Source organism: Bubalus kerabau, chromosome 1 (assembly GCF_029407905.1).
Source record: "Bubalus kerabau isolate K-KA32 ecotype Philippines breed swamp buffalo chromosome 1, PCC_UOA_SB_1v2, whole genome shotgun sequence".
NCBI classification, from domain to species: Eukaryota; Metazoa; Chordata; class Mammalia; order Artiodactyla; family Bovidae; genus Bubalus; species Bubalus kerabau.
In genome coordinates this window covers 39554660-39578613 of record NC_073624.1, presented here as the reverse complement: position 1 = coordinate 39578613, position 23954 = coordinate 39554660, and the positions used below count along the sequence as shown (strand labels likewise).

The following is a 23954-nucleotide window of genomic DNA, read 5'->3' as shown; positions in this document are numbered from 1 at the left end:
TTTCTAGGGTGGGTTAGTTCAGCTTTCTTTTTTTAATCCATTAGCTCCATTTAATGAAGCATCAGTCTTTATGGTGGTGATACATGTGACAAAGCTATAGGCTTTTGGCTAGGAAAATCATTCTGACATGCACAGAGATGAATTTGAGAAAGTGATGACATAATACACTACAGATTCAAGGAACTACATAAGCCCAGAGCAGTTATTGGATAGTGTCAACATGGGGGCAGCTGGATGACTGATTTAATTGTGAAATTATCAACTTTTAGTTGAAGGGAAATGCTGGCCAGAGGACAGACACTTTGTTTCATTTGTCCTAAAACAACACCCAGTGTCAGTAACCTTAACAGCTTTGGATCGCATACTTAAACACATCTGTTCCACCATGGTTAAAAAACAACAATAAAATCATGGTTTCCTGAAAGATTTCACAATCGGATGCTCAACTGGGATTTTTTTCTTACTTTCAAAACTAATATGACTTTCTAAGGAAATCTTTGGGAATAAAAAAATGTCATAATTATGTATTGGGTTGGCCAAACAGTATGTTTAGGTTTTTTTCATGTTACATAAAAACTCAAACTTTTTGGCCAACCTAATACTATCTCTTGCCTATGTGTGCACCTTAAAGGAACATTTCTTTAGTAAAGAATCAAGACACAGACCCAAATGTGAATGGATATTCATACATTCATTCACTCATTCATTCACTGTTTTGAAAAGGTAATTCAAATCAGATCAGAAACATGTAGTAATATCTCTGAAAAGACAAGAGTGATGAATGAGGTCTCTTAGTTAACAGTTTGAAAGATGTGCTTTTGAGGATATAGGTATTTTTTAAAATGGGAGATGAGAACCTCAAAAAGTTACTTTTAATGTGACAAATTACCAACATAATCTAAATTAACTACAAAAGTACAAGTAGTTCATGAATATGAAAGGTTTTAAAAAGAAGTCAGCTAGTCAGTAACTCGGAGAAGGCAATGGCACCCCACTCCAGTACTCTTGCCTGGAAAATCCCATGGATGAAGGAGCCTGGTAGGCTGTAGTCCATGGGGTCGCTAAGAGTCCGACACGACTGAGCGACTTCCCTTTCACTTTTCACTTTCATGCATTGGAGAAGGAAATGGCAACCCATTCCAGTGTTCTTCTTGCCTGGAGAATCCCAGGGACGGGGGAGCCTGGTGGGCTTCCGTCTATGGGGTCGCACAGAGTTGGACACGACTGAAGCGACTTAGCAGCAGCAGCAGTCAGTAACTGAGGGGGGGGTGGGGAGGGAATTGACCTTGTTCTGATTTATCTCCTGCAAGCACAGTGAGCAACAAAAAGACTACCTAAGCAGTTAATGAACGCTCTTTTACTGAACTTGTTTTCAAAAAATGACTAGAATGCCCCTGAAATTAGGCACTATTGATATGTAACAACAGTGTGCCCTGAATTTCAAGTCAACATCTGTCCACAAAGGCCAGATTATCCCATTTTTTAAAGGAGCTATCCTAGCTGGTCAAAGAATTTAACCAAAACCTGATTCTACCTTTCTCAACAACTCAAACATCTTTCAAGTTTTGTCCTTTGAACATACTGTGTTTTAGTATACCACATCTGCCTCCTACACACAGATGGAGAAAGAGAAATGTTGGTTAAAAATAAGTATGTAAATTTAAAGTTGCTACTCAAACTGCGAATGCAATTTAAAGCTTTGTTATATTCAAGTCAGTAAGCAAGGACTCATTTCTTGGAAAGAATTATAAATCTGAATTTGGAAAACAAGATAACATCCTAAAGATACTACTTGACTGGTTTTTGCAGCTTTCTTTCGGTATTACAAACAGCAGTCTGAATACTCCATCAGTCAAGGCTTCAGAGAGCTCTCACCAGCCCACAGGAATTCCACCTCACCTCCTGGACTTTCCTGCTGAAAAAGTGCATTGGAAAATACAATGTGTTTTTTGTACTTCTACTCAGATGGTAAAGAATCTGTCTGTAATGCAGGAGACCTGGGTTTGATCCCTGGGTTGGGAAGATCCCCTGAAGAAGGGAATGGCTACCCACTCCAGTATTCTTGCCTGGAGAATCCCATGGACAGAGGAGTCTGGCAGGCTACAGTCCATGGGGTCGCAAAGGGTCAGACTGGACTGAACAAATAACTCTTTCACTTTCACAGAACATAAATAGCAAAGACTCGGTCACCATTATTTCAGTGACATTAGCCAATTTCTGTTTCTCAGTCCAAAACACAGACGAAAATTAAAATATATAGGCTTTTTCAGTGAAGCACACCTCCTCTTTGCAAAAAAATCTACTCTTAATCCATCCTGTGCAAATAAAAAATTTTAAGAACAATACAGATCCAGGTGTCTTATGCATGCATGCATGAGTGTGTGCTCAATCACTTCAGTCGTGTCCAACTCTTTTGCGACCCTTTGGACTGTAACCTGCCAAGCTCCTCTGTCCATGGGACTTCCCGGGCAAGAATACTGGGATCAATTTGCCATTTCCTCCTCAAGGTGATCTTCCCCATCCAGGGACTGAACCCATGTCTCTGGTGGTTCCTGCCCTGCAGGTGGATTCTTTACCACTGAACCACCAGGGAAGCCCTTAGGTGTTTTATAAACAACAGCAAAACAAAACACCTCTTTTTTGCCCTGCAACCTAACTGGTATCTGGCTAGAAAGACAGAGAACCCCATCAACAAAGTCCCATGTCTCCACACTTCCCGACCTGGGTTTATTAGATGCAATATTTGTGGCTTCTTTCTTTCCTCCTCTCCCGGAAATGCCCTGACGTACAGGCACCTGGGATGCAGCTTTTGACTCACAAAGAAGCCCACGCCCGTCTCCTCCCGACCTGGCAACAGAAGGATCCTCACTGCTGAGGCACTCTGGTGAAAGAAAAGGGAAACTTGACTCAGGAGTCCCAGCCCAAATACTTTCTTTGCTTCCCCAAAAGAAAGAGCCTTCAGCACTGATAAGTGAGGGTTCTCAATCAGTGTATAGGGTCAATTTTTTCCCCAGAAAGTCAATCATACCCAGTTAGTGACCTGGGCACACAAAATCACGAAGCAAGAAACAGCTAAAGGGTTTGAAACCGGAAATAAGCAAAAAAACAGAATTTTGTGTTTCTGCTTATCTAAATATCCTTTTGCAGTTCCTTTCCCTACATACCGAATTGGGACATGAGATCAAGTTCTTCTTCTATTGCTCCCTGCAATTCTTATTGAAAGGCAGGATTTGTTTTGGCCCCACATGTTGAAAAATTCATGTTCCTATAATTAAGAGTTTGTTTGCCACGCCTTCAGCCACATTTCCCAGTTAAAACTCCCTTCTCTAAAAAGGATCCATGAAAACAACTACCAGCCCTCATCCTTCTCTGAAACAGCCATAGAAAACGGATATGAAGGTTCTCAACAGCCTTTCTAATCTTTCCAGATCACAACGTAGGCAACCAAAGGGATCCTCCGTTAAGATGAGAGAGAAAAAGAACCAGCGTTGAAGCATGCCCCCAAGAGACCGGTTTTCCCACAAGCTCATAATTAATACACTCCAAGTGAATTTCTCACGTTCTGACGGAACTATAAAAAAGGATTTCTTATATTATGATATAAAAAATATGAATAACAATGACAGACTTTCATTTAAATGTAATAGACCACAGGGAAGCCAATAAAACAAAAACTTTTGTTCTCTCTCATCATAATTTTTGAGTCGATATTTCATAAACTTTTTGTGACATTTTAAAATAACACCCCCCCTCTACACACACACACACACACACACACACACACACACATACACACACCACACTTCTCTGATTGGGGGTTCTCAAGTATTATTAGCAGACTGGGGAGGGGGCGGTGTTTAAGGACACAGACAAGATCTCACACGTCCAGTCCTGGAGGTATTTTTCACCTAAAAGCTAGTTGGGAGCCCCAGGAGTTAAGCCCTACCCCACCCACCAAAAAGTGCCCGCTCCCACTGGGAAACTGGAGTGAGCTGGAAAAGGAAATCGAGCGGTGAAAAGGAGGAGCAGCTGCAACCGCACAACGGTGCCACTACACTCCGGTCCCCGAGAGGAGCCTAACGCCCTTACCTGGGGGGAGGAGAGCCGCCAGCACGAGTTGCAAAAGTTGTGCTTCACCTTCGCCCGGAGTTCAAAGCGCCGGCATTCCGGCCCCGCCGCAGGCTGGCTGCCCCGAGTCCTCTCTCGCCCCACTCCCGCCTTCCCCACCCTCTCGGCCCTACACCATGTCAGGAATCCGGGCAGGCACCGAGCTGGGAGCTGACATCACTCCCAGTCCCAGGTACCTCCCCTCCCTCGTGCCCTCCCACCTCCCTCCCCGAGGGAAAGAGCCAAAGAGAGCGCGTGGGAGGGGTGTCTGCGCGCCGCGGTTCACGCTGATTGGACTCTCGGACTGTCACTCAGAGGAGCCCACTAATTTTACACATTCCTCTCTGAGCCCGGCTCTGGGCTGGAAGTGGGTGTTGATGGAAAAAAATGCTGCCTTTCCTGCTATCTGTAAGGGAAGGAGAATCATGGTACGAAGAAGATCCTTGCAGGTGGTGTTTTAAACTTTTCTTGGCGCATTTCCCAATCCCCCAGGTCAGAAACGAAACTAACCTATCCAAGCCCCGCTTTGAAGGAAAAACAGTCGCCTGTGTGTCACGGGCAAGTCCGAGTCCGGCGGCGCGTGCAGCAGAAAATGGCTAGCTTGAAGTCAGACAAATAAAGGAAACCGCCAGCTCGCTCAGCTCCCCTTTTATCTTGGGGTTGCTGGGCGTTCCCTTAGAACGGGAAATTTAGAACTTCAAAAGCTCTTAGAGAAGATAGGGAGGACAATCCTAGAAACTGCGACCCAGCTCTAGATTGTTAACCCTGGGGCGTTATCGACCATGCGGTTTGCTTTTGCTTTTAGTGACGAAAATCACAGCACGCGAGCTTCCAGGCAAATAAAATTGAACCTCTGAAGTAAGAAAAATTACTGTTTTACCTTTTTTTAAAGACCGCAGGGCTGCTGTTTTTATACACAACTGAAAAGGGGTGGAAATCTCACAATTGAGTTCAGCAAGCCACAGGAGAATAATTATTGTTGAATGGAATCAATTGCAGTGGCTGAGCTATCAATTAAGAAGTAACTAACATTTACCCTGGCAGCTATCAGGCTATACCCTGGCTAACAGAACACAGAGATTCTCAGGAAATGGGTCTTTCGATTTGACTAATAACTGCCCCAAGGCAGGACTGAATTGTGAAACTTGGCCCTCTTTATATGAGATAAAGATAGATTATCCGTCATCTTCTGGAATTACAATGAATTGACTACTGACTTTCTCTTCATTTTTATTGTTTGTTTTCTGATGAATGAGGACGTGCTTATTTTGCCATTCTGCCACAAATTGTAGAAGGGATGCACAGAGTCCACCAGTGTGTCTGAATTAATTCCCACAACCATCCTGTAAAGTGAGTGTCATTAGCCCCGTTTCAACATAAAGGAAACAAAGGCTCAGCAAGGTTACATAAGTAAATTGCTCCAGAACTGCAGTTGAAACCAAGGTTTATTGGATTCTGAAGCTATTTTTTCTCTCTAGAGCAGTGATTGCCCACAATCTACACACATATTACAATGCAAAAAAAAAAAAAAATCCACCGACCCCAGCAACTGCTCTCACAGACCAATTTCTATATTATCAACATTATGCTGTTTGTCAAACCTACACTGTTCCAAGCTCCTAACTTTACTGAATCCATTTTCCCCCAGCTCTAAGCCCTTCTATGCACTACTTCCAAATGAGTTTGCTAAAACACTGTTTGGTTTTGCTGTCAGCATCTTCCCCTTCTAAATCAGGTCCCTCTTGCCATGCAATTCTTTGCTGGCCATTTAAAACTCTCTGATCTGGGCTCTATGCACCTTTCCCACCTTGTCTCCCCCTTCACTCCTGGGAAACATTTCACTGCAAACTGGTCTACTCCCAGATTCTTGATTGCATCTCACCTACTGGCCTACCTGGAATCCAATCCTACCTACTCTTCTGTTTGGGAGAGCTTTGTGGGGTGTTTTGTTTTGTTTTTGAGAGTTTTTAAGATACGTTCTCCTAGTAACTTTCAAAGAATGTAATACTGTATCATTAACTATAGTCACCATGTTGTACATTACATCCCTATGGCTTACTTATTTTGTAAGTGGAAATTTTTACCTTTTAATCCCCTTCTGTGTGCTAAGTCCTACCCTTCTCTCAAAGCCTTAAGTCCTTGTCCTTGCTGTGCCCTGCAGTAGACAGAAAAAGGGGTCCATTGTCTAGTTCTGCACTTGCTTGCTGTGTAATTTTGTGCTGTGCTGTGGTAGGTTGCTTCAGTCATGTTCAACTCTTTGCAACCCCATGGACTGGAGCTCTCCAGGCTCCTCTGTCCTTGGGATTCTCCAGGCAAGAATATTGGACTGGGTTGTGATTTCCTACTCTAGGAGATCTTCCTGACCCAGAAATGGAAACTGCATCTTTCACATCTCCTGCATGGGCAGGCAAGTTCTTTAACACTAGCGCCACCTGGGAAGACCTAGTCATTAAAATATCCATCAGAAACCTAATCACCTCTTTTATAAAATGGGACTAATATACTCACATCAAAGGTTATTACAATCCTTACTGAAATTGTATAGATGTGTTAACATATGGTTATCTATGTCTAGTTATATTCATTTCCTATCTTCCCAGACTCTGAGGAGGCTGCCCATGCCTAATACCTCTGTATTCCTTACCCCCAATTCAAGAAAAACATTCAATAAAAGTATAGGATGGAAAATGGATTAGCAGATCACCTCTAACCCTGCTCCCTTCCTTAAATGCACCCAACCCCAAACAATCTCATAGCTAGAAACCATAACTACTTAACTGTGCTGTACTTAGTCATGTCCGACTTTGCAACCCTATGGACAGTAGCCTGCCAGGCTCCTCTGTCCACGGGGATTCTCCAGGAAAGAATACTTGAGTGGGTTGCCATGCCCTCCTCCAGGGGATCTTCCCAACCCAGGAGCTGAACCCAGGTCTCCTGCATTGCAGGGCAATTCTTTACCGTCTGAGCCACCAGGGAAGCCCAAGAATACTGGAGTGGGTAGCCTATCTCTTCTCCAGGGGATCTTCCTGAGTCAGGAATCAAACAGGACTCTCCTGCATTCCAGGTGGATTCTTTACCAGCTGAGCTACCTTAACTATCTCTCCCCATTTCCCTCTCTCAATCTTAATGCCCTGGCAACAATCCCCTCTTCTTACTCTCCCACTATTCATGCAGCAACCCTTCACGGCCTCAGGCATTTTCTGCACCAACCACTTAACCTGCCTCTTAGCCACCCATTCCTCCTTGTCCCTCAGTCAGGGACACACTTGTCCGGAGCCTTGCTCTCCCAGATGCTCTCCAACAGCGGCTGGATGGCTACCAGTCATTCTTCCAGTCCCAGTCATAGGAAGCCTGCCTGGCTCACATTCCAGCAGCAGGAGATGGGGGGAGGGACTGTCCCACCCCCACAGGGATGGCAGGATAGAATAACAGGAAGTTGCCTCCCATCCCCTCTGCAGCTGGAGTGATAACAGCTGTCATCTGTGTCCAGAAAACAGAAGACTCAAGAGGAAAACAGCAAACAGGCCCGGGCTGGAGCAGTAGTGTCTGACCAGGGGTTCCAGAGTGGGTGAGAAAGGAACCCAGTGGGTGAGATTCAGCTTCCTTCTCCCCACCTCTCCCTCCCCTCCCCCTTAATTAGAGTTAGAGCTCTTAGCTATTGTATCAATACATTTGCAAGCATGCAAAGTCACTTCAGTCTTGTCTGACTCTTTGAGACCCTATATGGATTGTAACCCACCAGGCTCCTCTGTCCATGGGATGGGATTCTCCAGGCAAGAATACTGGAGTGGATTGCCATGCCCTCCTCCAGGGAATCTTCCTGACCCAGGGGTGGAACCTATGTCACTTACAGGAAGGTTTTTTCCCACTAGCATCACCTGGGAAGCCCATCCATTCATTTAGGCTTCACTCTAGCGCTTCATTTTGCAAAGAGATCTAATTCTTCAATAAATAGATTGAAACCAATGGCCTCTGGGTATCTTGCTGCTGCTGCTGCTAAGTCGCTTCAGTTGTGTCCAACTCTGTGCGACCCTATAGACGGAAGCCCACCAGGCTCCCCCGTCCCTGGGATTCTCCAGGCAAGAACACTGGAGTGGGTTGCCATTTCCTTCTCCAATGCCTGAAAGTGAAAAGTGAAAGTGAAGTCGCTCAGTTGTATCCGACTTCTAGTGACCCCATGGACTGCAGCCTACCAGGCTTCTCTGTCCATGGGATTTGCCAGGCAAGAGTACTGGGGAAGCCCCAAAGAATCAGGACATTGAGGGGAGCAAAATAGGATACCCAGTGTCTACCCATTATCCTGGATCTTAACTTATTTAATGAAAAAGTCCATTTACAGCTCCTGTGGCTTCAACACCAATTAACTCTGAGGGTCTAGATATGTATTTTCTGTCAAATTATTCCTATGATCAGCCTGACCTATAGTACCTATGAGTTTTGTCAGATAATAATGACTCTGGGGTCGGGAAGGGGACACTGTGAAAGCAGGGGGGGGAAACCTGCAGAGAATAACAACACTAGAACTTAAAATGGACCCTAAAGGTCATCTGATATAACCACCTATTGGATGCCAGATCCCTTTCTACTGTGGTCCTGACAAGTGGCCTTCTGAATTTATCTGGCAACAAGGGCACACGAGCTGAGCGAACATACCTCCACTGAAATTCTTCTCCTGGAAACCCATATCCTGCTTTTCTGACTATTTTCCCAAAACCCTCTGTCTTGTGTCTCTTTTAATCCTCACAACCATCCTGTAAGGTGAGTGTCATTAGCCCCATTTTAACATAAGGAATCAAAGGTTCAGCATGGTTACATAAGTAAATTGCTCTAGGACATCCAGAACTGAGATGAAAACCAAGGTCTCCTTGACTGCAAGCCATCTTTTCTTTATCTCTCCAAAGCACTGATTGTCCACAATCTGCTCTCTTTCAGCTCTGTGCTCTGGAGTAGCAGAGAGCAGCCTGGCTTTTTCTGTTCCTCCCACCCCCAAGCCTGTACAGGCCCAAAGTTTATTTAGAAACAGACACCAGTAGAGGCTGACCCCACTCATAAAAGTTGTGTCCTTCGCTGACTGGTCTTTATAGGCTTCCATCTTCGGCTCTCCAAAGCACAGTCATGACCACTCTTGGTACTTTCAGAACAAGTGAACATCGCCCAAACCCCTCTCTGGCATCCAGAGATCCTTACATTGTGTCCGCCAACCTGCCTTTCTGAGTGTATCGTCTTCTCTGCTTTATACTCACACACAATGCAAATGAATGACTTTGCACCCATATTCTCTAAGAATCTTTCCTCAGTTAAGAAAGATCCTTGCCCATTTCTGCTAAAGTCCACCTCCCAGGGTGGTTGTGATGATCTGATGTCATATGCAAGATAACAGAACACGTCGCCTGACACATAATGAGTCATTAGTAAACATCTTCCTTTATCTTAGGACAGAAAACAATTGTACTATTATTTTTATATATGGCTTATGGCTCTCATTGACTGTAAGTTCCTTACAGTTCTTAAGGGCAAGATGCCAATTTGCTTCATCTTTATGTTCTTTACAGAATTTAGAACCACTCATCATCCTATGGACATTCAACAAAAATTCACCAAATGAGTGAAAGAGGCTGCCTTTTGATTAAGACTTCTAACCTACTGTAGGCTGTGTCTTTAGAAGTTCAAGAAAAACCCCCACTAGCACGATCCTAGAGGACCTGGGTACCTCAAATTGCTCTCATCCTAGTCACATTGCCAAACACAGAGGGGGTTGAACACATGGTATAAATCATGAACCCAAATTCAGATGAAACAAGCTTAGCTTTAGAATTCCTTCTTAGAGGAAATTGCCGCTTATTCTGTCTGATTCTATGCACGGTGTTGGTGATAACCTAGATACCATTTTAATATTCTTCAGCTGAATACTGAGTTACTGCTCAGCTGTCAACACTGGCATCGTTTGTGAACCCAGTTCTCCTTCCCATTCCCTGCCTGCCCATGGAGGACAGGTTAGAAATAGGCCCAACATCTCATTCCAAGCAGAGTCTTATTTTATTTTAAACATTTTTGTGTGGACCATTGTTTAAGTCTTTATTGAGTTTGTTACAATATTGTTTCTATTTTATGTTTTGCTTTTTGGCCATGAGTCATGTGGGAGCTTAGCTCCCTGACAAGAGATTGAAGCCACAGCCTCTGCATTGGAAGGCCAAGTCTTAACCACTGGCTGGCCAGGAAGTCCCAGCAGTCTTATTTTAATCACTCTTTCCTTGCAACCCAGGTTCTGGTGGCTTTTCTTTGGCTACCCACCAGAGAAATCCAAATACCTAGTTACATTCAACGTTTCCATTGTATTATTCTATTTATAAAAGGAAAATTTTAAACTAAAAATAGAAACTATTTGTTCTCATGGTATTTGATTAATGTTCAATTAATGGTTCAGTTGAACAAATTAAAACTCCTTTAAACAATCCATCCCATTTATAAATACAGTTAATTCAGTTTCATAAAAGTGTGTCTGATTCCTCTACTCAAAGAGAGGTCAACAGGATGGAGAGTTGGACCGTTCAGTATATAATAGTAATTCTTATTTTCCATTCCAGGCAGATGGTCTGCATAGCATTCTTCCCAAGCAAGTCAAGCCTTTTTGCAGGCTGTCAGGACTTTCCTGGGGTGACAGGTCACTGCCATTTCTTCCTACCAACAGGCACTGTGCACAGACCTCTTTAGAGGTCCTGGGAACATGCTCGATCAACAGTAGGGCGTTACTCATAACCAGTAACGCCCACCTAGATTTTTCACCTGCTACAACATAACTAAGGCTCATTTTTCAAATAATACATCATAGCTCACTACTAATCAAAATGTATCTAGTGTGACATAGTGGTGTGCCCCATTCTCTGGACCGTGCCTGCAAGCGAAAGTGAAAGTTGCTCAGTTGTGTCCGACTCTTTGCGACCCCAGGGACTATGCAGTCCGTGGAATTCTCTAGGCCGGAATACTGGAGTGGGTAGCCTTTCCCTCCTCCAGGGGATCTTCCCAACCCAAGGATCGATCCCAGGTCTCCTGCAGTGCAGGAGGATTTTTTACTAGCTGAGCCACAAGGGAAGCCCAGGCCTCCAACTGACCCATTAATTCCTCCTCACTCACCTTTTCACCTGGATCATCATTAAGTTACTGTTGCTTTATTCAGTCTCTCCTAATCTTTAACTAGAATTCTTCTACATAACTAGAATTTATATTTTAAAATGGTATGTCAGACTTCAATCCAGAAGCCTCTGTCTACAAGGATTAAGAGGAATGAGTTTTAGCTAAAACAGATATAAGATGAGGATGGGACAACTGGTTTAGACAAATGTTTTCATTAAAGGAACTTTCTTGCAAGTTGAAACAAGTTGCTGATAAACTAATCTTCAGGCTGGAGCATCTTATCGCTCAAATCCTATAAAAAAATATGTTTCTCTGCTACTTTCCCTTGCTCTTCCAGATTCTATCTCCAGAAGAGCCTTTCCACTGATGAATGCTGATTGTGTAACATCTGAATTGCCAGATGATTAGTACTGTGGTTTGTTAAACTAGTTAAGGTATGAATGAACCAAAGAGGAATTATGACAGCTATCACTTCTGTGTGTCTGTCTTTAAAATACTTTAAATCTCTTCCCTCTTATTTTACCTTATATAATCTCCATGTGACCCTACATTGTTTAAATTCCGAATTAGATATAACAGAATAGCCATAGAAAAACTACCTTTTACATTACAAGATGCCATCTCTGAAAAAGATCATCACCCATTCTTGGATAAAAGGAAGTGTAAAAAATAGCACCTCTTATTTGGCAAAATTAAATAAAGCACTTCATGTACACTGAGTTATAAGACCTAGGACCACTTGACATTTTTGAGTTTCAGTTTTTCATCTATAAATGGGATAGCAATAATTCTAAAGAAAAAATGCATTCAGGGTGGTGCCATGACACTCTGAATGAGACTACCCTTCTTCTGGAGGAGTCTAAAATGTTTCCCTACACACGGGATTCTCAGTGAATATCCTGAGACCCTCGCCACCTTGAACAGTACAGGTTGGACCATAGACGCCCACTCAAATCAAAACAATCCAGTATAAACTTGGCAGCAGCCTGGGACAAACAAGCATAGGACTCTTCTGCAGAGCTCTGTACTGAATATTTCCTAGGGGGCCCTATCAAATCCTCTCTCAAGACATTGCATGTGAGACACATAGAAAACCAGATGATAGGGGCCTTCCTGGTCGTCCAGTGGTTAGGAATCTGCCTGCCAGTGCAGGGGACACGGGTTTGATCAAAGGAATATCAGTCCACTCCAATATTATTGCCTGGAGAATTCCATGGATAGAGGAGCCTAGCAGGCTACAGTCCATGGGGTCACAAAGAGTCAGAGATGACTGAGCGACTTTCACTTCACTTCACTTCACTTCTGGGAAGATCTCACATGCTCCAGGGCAACTAAGCTGTGTGCCACAACTACTGAGCCAGCGCACCCTAGAGCCCATGCTCCGCAGCAAGAGAAGCCACTGCAATGAGAAGCCCACTCCACCCAACAAAGAGTAGTTCCCACTCACCCTGGCAACTAGAGAAAGCCCACGTGCAACAACAAAGATCCAATGCAGCCAAAAATAAAATAAGTAAATAAATCTTTAAAAAGAAAACAAAACCAGATGATAGAGTAGAGCAGAGAAAGAGCAAAGGGGCCTGCAGAATGAAGGCAATAAACAGAAGCATGAATAACTAGAAACATGATGTAAAGAAAATGAGGTCAGAAGAAAATCACTCAAGTAAAACATAAAGCAGAAAGGGATGGATGCTGAGAGTCACACAAAAAAGTTGGTAAAAGAGTCTCACACAGAAAAGGTAGCAATCAGATGAAGTGGTAGACACCGTGAGGGCAGTGGACAGTAGTTGCAGAAGTAATAAAAAATATAACAATAATAAAAATGATAATGGGAGGAGGAGGAGGGTTCAGGATGGGGAACACGTGTATACCTGTGGCGGATTCATTTCGATATTTGGCAAAACCAATACAATATTGTAAAGTTTAAAAATAAAATAAAATTTTAAAAAATGATAATGATAATAGGAAATTCCAATTTCTGTGTGCCTGGTACTATTTTTAATGCTTTAAATATATTAACTTCAATGCTGTGAAGTCTGTTTCCATTTCACAGGTGTGGAAACTAAGCCAGAGAGTTTAAATAGCTTCCCCAAGGTCACAGGCTTCCCCGGTGGCATTGGTGGTGAAGAACCTGCCTGCCAATGCAAGAGATGCAGGACACTCGAGTTCAACCTCCTGGGTTGTGAAAATCCCTGGAGAAGGGCATGGCACCCCCCTCTGTTATTCTTGCCCAGATAATCCCATGGACAAGGGAGCCCGTTGGGCTACGGTCCACAGGGTTGCAAAGACTTGGACATGACTGAAGTGACCTAGCATGCATGCACACCAGAGGTCACATAGTAGGAAGTAGTATGACTCAACCCAGTTTGGCATTAGAGTATATGCTGAGAGAAAAGCAGAGTTACAAGGATGATAGACACATAGAGATCCTGTTGAATCCTTAACCATGGGCAGCCTTGGTGGTCCAATGATTCCCTGGCTTTTCCTTCATTCCCCAGGAACTCACGCTAAATCTCTGTCACCCGAGGTAAACTGAACATGCTCTAATGCCTTCCCACTTGAAAGAGGCTAACTAATACCATGACTTCAAATGAGATAATAAATGAGAGCATTTACCTTCCCTGAAATAAATGGGACAAGTGAAGTGTTTTTATTCTGAAATGAGATAAAAGTTCTGAAGAAGTGGTCTAGTGATCAAGACTGATCACTGCTTGTCTCTAAATCCTGTTCCTTTTTGATACCATGGTGGGCCAACCTCTGTCTGTCTTGGAGGTATATTTTGCCACATGCTGTGGGAATTTCAGAACGTATTTGTTTTCAACGTGTAATTATCATTACATATTAATTAAATATGATTATATTAATTACATGACCCTGTTCTACCTCATTCCTTCTCTAAGCAACTAGAATGAAGAGCCTGTGATTACAGGGGCAATGAAAAAAGGCCAAAGGAAAAGGAGCTTAAATATTGCTTTATCTTTCTACCACCTCTCATAGCAGGGGCCAGCTCACTTAGGGCCTTAAAGGAGTTTTAGATGTATCCTAATTACAATGAGAACAAAGTCAGGACATATCTTACTACCATCTTCTGGTTTCCTTAAAAATAAAGCCTCTCTCAATCAACCCCAATTTGCTTTCATTGAGTATCTTTGTGAGAGTGACCACTGGTCCAAGGACAGACTCAGTTTTCTAGTAGGATTCCTCTGAAAGGGTCTAAGGTTTGCTACCAAAAGGGCAATCAATGCATATTATGAATCAGTGATTCCAGCATCATGTTAAGAAGAAAAAGTATTGGAACCTAGATTTGACCCTGCTTTAAGAAAGGTTATTTTACCAAAAATTGAAATCCACTGAAATACTTCATAAGATTAAGAATTTTATGTCTTGCACCAGAAATTATTTCTATATGATATTATTGCTTGAAAAAATATTAGTGTTGAGCATTTTATTCTAATCCATTCAAACCGGCTGGCTTTCAAAAGGTAATAAATATGTCAAAGAAATTATCTGCCCCTTTCCAAAATGCCACTCAGAATCCTGTGACTTTCTTTACCTCCTAATGAGGATTAAATTTATAAGGATCAGCTTTATTTGTCTTGCCCTATTTTAGGCATCAGGGTTGTGTTCAGTTGCCTTCTAAAGCTTTATTTATTTATAGAGTAAAAGAGTCATATGTGTGGAAATAATAACACTTTTGTCAGAAAGTCAGGCAGCAATACAGAAGCTCTGGGGATCCAAATGCCACTCTCAGTGGAGCATACTTCCTCGGGAGCAGGAAGAGAGAGAGGGGAGGAGAAAGAAATTTCATGCCCTGCAGCAGAGATCCTAAGACCGTAAATAAGCAAATTATCGGACAGTCTGCACTGTTCACCCTAGCAGAGTCTCTCAGCTCTGAATCCCTGTCCCTTTCCCCTCCCACTGTCCCCACCCCAAAACACACATACACACTCTCCGCTCCCCCGACTGATGGTTCCTTGGCCATAAATAAAGAAAACAAACCATTCTTTTGATCCTGGAGCTCATCTCAGGCAAGACATTTTTTTTTTTTTCAGGCAAGACATTTAATGTTAAACTTTGAACACCTTTATTGATCACCGTTCATGTTCACTGAGAGCTTTAGTCCTAGAATTCTCACAATTCTGGAGGCTAGACGTCTAAGATCAAGGTATCGACAGCGCTGGTTTCTTCTGAAGCATTTCTTTTTGTTTTGTAGATGGCTGCCTTCTGTATCATCACTTGGTCTTGGGATTAAGGCCCACCCTAATGATCTCATTTTGGGCTTCCTTGGTGGCTCAGATAGTAAAGAATCTTTCTACAATGCAGAAGACCCAGGTTCTATTCATGAGTGGGGAAGATCCCCTGGAGAAGGGAATGACAATCCACTCCAGTATTTTTGCCTGGAGTATCCCATGGACAGAGGAGCCTGGTGGACTACGGTCCATGGGGTCACAAAGAGTCAGATACAACTGAGTGACACACACACACACACACACACACAATGACCTCATTTTAACTTAATTATCTCTCTAAATACTCTATCTGCAAATTTCCTCATATTCTGAGGTATGACTAGGACTGCTGCATCTGAACTGCAGAAGGGCATACAATTCGCTTCATTCACTCTGCTCTACTTGTCTTCACAAATACCTGTATAAGTGTGTGTGTGTGTGTGTGTGTGTGTGTGTGGTGTATACGTGCACGCCTGTGCTCAATCACTCAGTCATGCCCGACTCTTTGAGACCTCATGGACTGTAACCCATCAGGTTCTTCTGTCCATGGGATTTTCCAGGCAATAATACTAGAGTGGATTGCCATGACTTTCTCCAGGGGATCTTCCAGTTCAGGGGTTGAACCAGGTTCTCCTACATTGAAGGCAGATTCTTTACTGCCTGAGCCACCAGAAGGCCCCATATGAATATTTACACGCGTATAAATCTGTAAGATTGATTCTTCTTACCACCAGGAGGAAAATCAGACGTATTGAAAGGTCAGTACTTGCTCTGGTTGAACAACATGGCTACACAGGAGCTATATTAGTATAATGACAGCGCTGGGTCCAAACCTCAGCTCTCCTGGCACTGAATCTACTGCTGGCCCCTCCTGCCTTTTACAACCTGAACACCCAGACACCACTGCCAGAAAAGACAGTCCCTCTCTACAATTATAGGTTCTTGGACGGTCTCTGCCGTTGGTAGGTTTCAAAATAGCACAGTTAACTCTGATTCTAGCCAGGAAAAAAAAAAAAATCATTACTCTTCTACTCACACAAAGGCACCTCTTTGGAGCGCAACCAGCATACCAGAGTGTGGCCTCTTTATCTCATTCTTTTACCAGCTCCAAGCTGTAAGCAGTAAGCAGTGGGAAGTTTGCTGAGATAACCAGCGAGTAAGGTAACTCATTTAAATGATAGAACAGGAAATCCATTTCTAGTTTGGACATGGATAGTGTTTTAATGTGAACAGATCTGGAGTCTGGGCGGAAGACCTGAGAGTATTATAGTACAGAGTGGCAAGGAGGGGAGCCACCAGATTTTTTCTTTCCAAGGAAAGGTTCTTTGGTGACAGGTGGGCCAGGAAAGCTTTTGTTGTGCTTTGCTTCCAGGTATAGTGGGATGGGAAGGGTGGCAGACCTCAGACAAGCATATTCTCTGGTCTTAGAGACTAACATTGGGCAAGTTATTTTACCCCCTCACACCTTAATCTCTTTTCTGCAACTTGATGCTTTAAAGCCCCATTCTATTTCTCAAACTCTGCAATCGTTGATAGGGTATACTGAATGTTCTTTGTACAACCAAGAGCATGATATATTATTTTTATTAAATTATGAAAATATTAAGAAATCCTTATATCTATGGGTAAACCAGACAACATCTTAACCAACTGATTAAAATTAGCATCACCAATGAGGACCAGTGGACTTGTTTTGCTTAAAGATAAGATGCACACAGTATCAGTTAGGTAATATCCTGGCCTCCAATGCATAAATCTGAATCTAATCACGAGGAAGCATTAAACAAACCTAAACTGAGGACATAATGCAAAATAATTTGCCTACTCTTAAAAAATGTCCACGGCATGGAAAACAAAGAAACCTGAGAAAGCCGTCCAGATGAACAAATAAGACAAGTTATATATGAGCCTGAACTAGATCCTGCTAGAGAAGAATTTCTATAAAGGACAGCTGACAGGATTAGAATATGGATAGTAGATTAAAGTAACGCATCGATGTTAGATTTCCTAAATTTTATAACCATACTGTTGCTCTGGAACAGAGCATTTTTGTTTTTAGGATATATGTATTCACTTCATGGGAAATAGATGGGGAAACAGTGGAAACAGTGTCAGACTTTATTTTTCTGGGCTCCAAAATCACTGCAGATGGTGACTGCAGCCATGAAATTAAAAGACGCTTACTCCTTGGAAGGAAAGTTATGACCACCCTAGATAGCATATTCAAAAGCAGAGACATTACTTTTCCAACAAAGGTCCGTCTAGTCAAGGCTATGGTTTTTCCTGTGGTCATGTATGGATGTGAGAGTTGGACTGTGAAGAAGGCTGAGCACCGAAGAATTGATACTTTTGAACTGTGGTGTTGGAGAAGACTCTTGAGTGTCCCTTGGACTGCAAGGAGATCCAACCAGTCCATTCTGAAGGAGATCAGCCCTGGGTGTTCTTTGGAAGGAATGATGCTAAAGCTGAAACTCCAGTACTTTGGCCACCTCATGCGAAGAGTTGACTCATTGGAAAAGACTCTGATGCTGGGAGGGATTGGGGGCAAGAGGAGAAGGGGACGACAGAGGATGAGATGGCTAGATGGCATCACTGACTCGATGGACATGATTCTGAGTGAATGCTGGGAGTTGGTGATGGACAGGGAGGCCTGGCATGCTGCAATTCATGGGGTCGCAAAGAGTCGGACACGACTGAGCAACTGATCTGATCTGATCTGATTCAATTATTATAGAGTAAAAAGAACGATATGGACAGGCTTTCAAATGGTTCGGAAAATTTATTGAGAAAGAAATTAATAAAGCAAATAGTGGCAAAATGTTAAATATTGGTGAATTGGGTAAATGATATGTAGGATTACTTATTTAGCAAATTTTCAATAAGTTTAAAATTATTTTAAGATGAAATCTTTTTTAAAAGTAGTGCATGTTCACTGCATAAAAGTTTCTGAAGAAGGAAAATCACTTGCAATCCCTCTAGCCAGAGATAAACATCAACCTTTTGTGTATCTGGTGTTTCTTTGGAGGAAACTCCCTGGTGAGAGCTGCACGGGATGAGTATTTGCTGTTGTCACAAGTACAGGGGAGTGTGGACGGTGGCAGATCAGGACCAGTAACTGGTTTGTTGGAGCCTGTGATCTAGTCTGGCCAAGGGTTCCCAAGACGAAGTCTGCTGGGAATTTCTGGGAAAGATGTTTTTTCCCTCTGTTGTTTTCTTCTGTTCCACATTGTATCATGGGGACATGTTTGAAGTAGCCACCTTGAGACCAAAAGGGGAAAGTCAAGAAAATGTAAGATAAGGTGATTGGAAACACTGACATTATTGAGCTGCTTAATTAATCACCCTAGCTGCAGATAATTCATCACACGAGGTAATAAATGCCCTGACTGGACTTCTCTGGTGGCTCAGTGGTGAAGAATCCGTCTGCCAGTGCAGGAGAAACGGGTTCAATCCCTGGTCGAGGCAGATTCCACATGCTGCAGAGCAACTAAACCAGTGCACCACAACTACTGAGCCTGTGCTCTGGAGCCCAGGAGCTGCAGCTACTGAAGCCCAAATGCCCTAGAGCCTGTGCTACACAATAAGAGAAGCCACCAAAATGAGAAGGCTTCCCACCACAACTAGAGAAAAGCCTGCACAACAACAAAGACCTCGATGATAGCCAATAAATAAAATTATAAAAAAATACTTTATTCTTTAAGCCAATATTATCTAGGTATACTATTGCCTCCCACCTGTTAAACCTCTACTATTAAATAAGACAGTCAACCATTTGCTTTGCTCATCCATCAATCACATGTAGCAAAAGCTCTTCCAAAGGAAAAGAAGTCGTGAGACCAAATCTGAATTTTGAGCATGTGGCCAGTTCACCTAGAGAACACAAGTTTCCAGATTAAGACAGAAACTGAGTAGCTTCATGCCCAGAAAGTGAGAAAGGAAGGTCCAATCTTACTCTCTGGTGCAGAGAGGCCCTAAGTACTAGACAAAGTCACTGGACTTGCTTTGGCTTCCTGAAGAAGATTCAGGGGGCGCAGTAGACAGCGAAGGAAGCAGAAAAGTTTGTAGTCCCTGGAGTGGCTCAGTATCTTTGGCCAACAGACAGGCTGGGTGAAGAGTGGACCACTGGCCATTCCAAGACTATGTCAATGATCTTTGCATTGACATGACTCCTGGGAGTAGTGATCAATGGTGGAGATGATGCTGGAGAGGCTGAAACACGGCAGGTGGTATATGGAAGCTTTAGTACTGGTGGAAACTGTGCTTGACACAACAAATGTTAATTCATTGATTCATTAAGCTCTCACAGAGCTTACAATCTAGTTTTGAGGGGCTGTGTGTCACATGAAAAGGATTATTGTAGCCAGACAGATCTAGATTCAAATCCTGACTCTACCCTTTATCATGGGACTGTGATCATACTACTTATCCTCTCTGTGCCTCAGTTACCTCCTGTATAAAAATGAGAATGATAACAATACCTGGCCACAAAATACTTGTAAGGATTAAATAATAAAATGTATGTGAAGTGTTTAACACAGTACATGGATCATAGGAACCATTTCCCAAACAACATGGCTCTTGTTCTTACTGTCATCTTTTTAATGTGTTGTTATATTATTGTTGTTGTTGTTCAGTTGCTAAGTCGTGTCCGACTCTGTGACCCCATGGCTGCAGCATGCCAGGCTTCCCTGTCCTTTACTATCTCCTGGAGTTTGCCTAAATTTATGTCCAAGGAGTCAGTGATGCTGTCTAAGCATTTCATGCTATATTATTAATTAATAACAATAATTGTTACTGTTGTTATTCATATTATAATTATCCACATTTGTGCTCTTGTATTAAAGAGGATGTGCTTCCCTGGTGGCTCAGTGGTAAAGAATCTGCCTGCCATTGCAAGAGACGCAAGTTTGATCCCTGGGTTGGGAAGATCCCCTGGAGAAGGAAATGGCAACCCACTCCAATATTCTTGCCTGGGAAACCCCATGGACAGAGGAACCTGGTGGGCTACAGTCCATGTGATTGAAAGAGTTGGACACATTTAGCAACTAAACCATCACCACCACCACCACTACAGAGGATAGAATTTTGCTGAAATTAATCTACCCTAGGGAGAAGGCAATGGCACCCCACTCCAGTACTCTTGCCTGGAAAACCCCATGGGCAGAAGAGCCTGGTAGGTTGCAGTCCATGGAGTTGCGGAGAGTCGGACATGACTGAGCAACTTCACTTTCACTTTTCACTTTCATGCATTGGAGAAGGAACTGGCAACCCACTCCAGTGTTCTTGCCTGGAGAATCCCAGGGACGGGGGAGCCTGGTGGGCTGCCATCTATGGGGTTGCACAGAGTCGGACACAACTGAAGTGACTTAGCAGTAGCAATCTACCCTAAAACTGAATGTAGCCATTTCTGCAAGACCACCAAAGGAGGTTGGGTTGAGTTCATGTGCTCCTAATACTGGAGTCAGAAAGCACTCATTGCTCTCTTCCTCAACACCTTTCACATAAGCCCCTGAAAGCTTGAGTGTCACAGGCTGTGAAGGTCTCAGGAGTCCCATGAGTATTCTCTCTCCAATCAGCCATAATCTCTCCTGGAAAGATTACCTCAGCCTGAGAAGTAACAATGCACTTTTCCAAATGCACAGAAAACATCACTCACTTTGGAAGCAATTTGTATCATTAAAAGTACCCCCAAGACAGAGGTCTTTCAGAAAAGACTTTTCACTTTCCCCTTAGTGCCTCACAGACTATATCTCAAGGAAGAAATCATGAAAATAAGAAACAAATTCTTTCTGTATCCACACAAAGGAACTTTAACTGTGTAGTGTGGTCAGAATATCACATTTGGCATTGTTTTGAAAATGCCTGGATCTCATCAAGTGACATCAGTAGGGCATTTGGCCTTGTATGGGACTGCTTATTAGTCAAATGCTCTTCATTTAGTAAACTCAAATGTCACCATAGACACTACTGCTTATTCTTATTCTGGAAAACAAAACAACCACAGAGACAACACAGGCATTTGGTAAAGCAGTAGTTCAATCACTAAAAGAACTCCCTTAACTCAAGTACCCTTAGTCTCATCCTTTACCTAGACCCAAATTTCACTTACACACAGTGACACCTAAAATAATATCGACAAAAGAAACCACACTTTTCTTCCTTCAGGCTTCCCAGGTTGTGCTAGTTGTAAAGAACCCACCTACCAATGCAGGAGATGTAAGACAGTGGGTTCGTCCCTCCAGGGAAGATCCCCTGGAGAAGGGCACAGCAGCCCACTTCAGTATTCTTGCCTGGAGAATCCCATGGACAGAGGAGCTTGGTGGGCTACATTTCATAGGGTCACAAAGAATCTGACATGACTGAAGTGACTTAGCACCTTTTTCTAAGGTAAAGAAAACTTTTGCTCAGAAACATTCAGTAATCAGATCAGATCTGATCAGTCGCTCAGTCATGTCCGACTCTTTGCAACCCCATGAATTGCAGCATGCCAGGCCTCCCTGTCCATCACCAACTCCCGGAGTTCACACAGACTCGCGTCCATCGAGTCAGTGATGCCATCCAGCCAGCTCATCCTCTGTCGTCCCCTTCTCCTCCTGCCCCCAATCCCTCCCAGCATCAGAGTCTTTTCCAAGGAGTCAACTCTTCGCATGAGGTGGCCAAAGTACTGGAGTTTCAGCTTTAGCATCATTCCTTCCAAAGAAATCCCAGGGCTGATCTCCTTCAGAATGGACCGGTTGGATCTCCTTTCAGTCCAAGGGACTCTCAAGAGTCTTCTCCAACACCACAGTTCAAAAGCATCAATTCTTCAGCGCTCAGCCTTCTTCACAGTCCAACTCTCACATCTGTACATGACCACAGGAAAAACCATAGCCTTGACTAGACGGACCTTTGTTGGCAAAGTAACGTCTCTGCTTTTGAATATGCTATCTAGGTTGGTCATAACTTTCCTTCCAAGGAGTAAGCGTCTTTTAATTTCATGGCTGCAGTCACCATCTGCAGTGATTTTGGAGCCCAGAAAAATAAAGTCTGACACTGTTTCCATCGTTTCCCCATCTATTTCCCATAAGGTGGTGGGACCGGATGCCATGATCTTCGTTTTCTGAATGTTGAGCTTTAAGCCAACTTTTTCACTCTCCTCTTTCACTTTCATCAAGAGGCTTTTTAGTTCCTCTTCACTTTCTGCCATAAGGGTGGTGTCATCTCCATATCTGAGGTTATTGATATTTCTCCTGGCAATCTTGATTCCAGTTTGTGTTTCTTCCAGTCCAGCGTTTCTCATAATGTACTCTGCATATAAGTTAAATAAACAGGGGTAACTCCTCTTGGCCGCCACCCTTTGGGCATGGGGTCCTTCCGGCTTCTGCCCCTGACCTCAGACGTGGGGTGGCTCCTCTCGGCCGCACTAAGGCGCGCCCGTCGCAGCCACCTGCGCTATCTCCCTCAGTAAATAAACCCTCAAATCTCATTGGTAAGAATTGAATCACATATTTACATCTAAAGCAATCACTGGCAAGGGGATTGGGGCCACTATGATTGCCTTGGTCAATCAGGATCTAATCCAGAGTCACATCAAACGAGGGTAGATACCTGAGCAATAAGAGGAGGAAGTGGGAAATGGTGACTAGAGAGGTTCTGCTAGAGTATTTTGTGCTTTGCCCTATTTGTTAAGCAACATCACTCAGAAATTAGTCTGTATCAATAAAATCAGTCAGGAATTCCTTGGCGGCCCAGTAGTTAGGACTCCATAGTCTCACTGCCAAGGGCTGGGTTCAGTCCTTGTTCAGGGAACTAAGATCCCACAAGCTGTGTGACATGGCTAAAAATAAAATATCAGTTACAAATTAAAAGAAATAAAGAAAAACCATCATCCTAAGCAGTCAAATTGAGACAAAAACCATGTAACACATGGTTAGTAACTGTTCTGTGACACTGAATATTAACCAGCCTCTTAAAAACCATGATTGATAGAAAAAGAGATCCAAAAACTGAAATTAAAAAATAAAACACATAAAACCAAAAACTTAATTGATTTACACTTCATGAAGTTATATGAAAATTGAAACTAACCTCCTAGGTAACTAACAGGTCCACCCTCACACACACCATCCCCCATTTCAAACTAAGCGTCTTGTGGGCAATTTCTAACTTTCTCCAGTTCTGCTTGGCCATAAACCTGGGAACCCTTGATTTGAAGATACTGTCTCATTCAGCCCTAAACCAAGGTATATAGTACAATGTTAGGTGAAATTTCGCTGGCCAATTAATTTAATTTTGCTTCCTTGGGACCCAGTAAGAACTGGACATCTTACTACATTTGTTGGCTCAATCTGTTCTCTCCTCTCTAGCCTAGGATGGTTTCAGGGTCTGTAAGAATGACTTTAGCTAGCATAACTGGGAAACTCACCTGCCATACACAGAACATGTTTTCCTCTTTTCCCTTTAATCTTTTATTCAGGTGCAAACCTCTCACAGATCTCTTCCCTCCCTCAT

At 43.0% G+C, this 23954-nt stretch overlaps 1 protein-coding gene across 11 annotated transcripts in view; it reads right to left on the bottom strand.

The window, feature by feature from the left end:
- Positions 1 to 4346, bottom strand: part of PPFIBP1 (PPFIA binding protein 1) — a 205769-nt gene extending 201423 nt beyond the window's left edge. For 5 of the 11 annotated variants that reach the window (XM_055572634.1, XM_055572615.1, XM_055572620.1 and 2 more), the window contains exon 1: positions 4090 to 4346. The gene's annotated coding sequence lies outside the window, so the exon portion shown is untranslated. The remainder of the gene's footprint in view (positions 1 to 4089) is intronic. The other 6 variants (XM_055572644.1, XM_055572654.1, XM_055572667.1 and 3 more) reach the window with 2 other exon arrangements.
- Positions 4347 to 23954: the final 19608 nt, after the last annotated feature.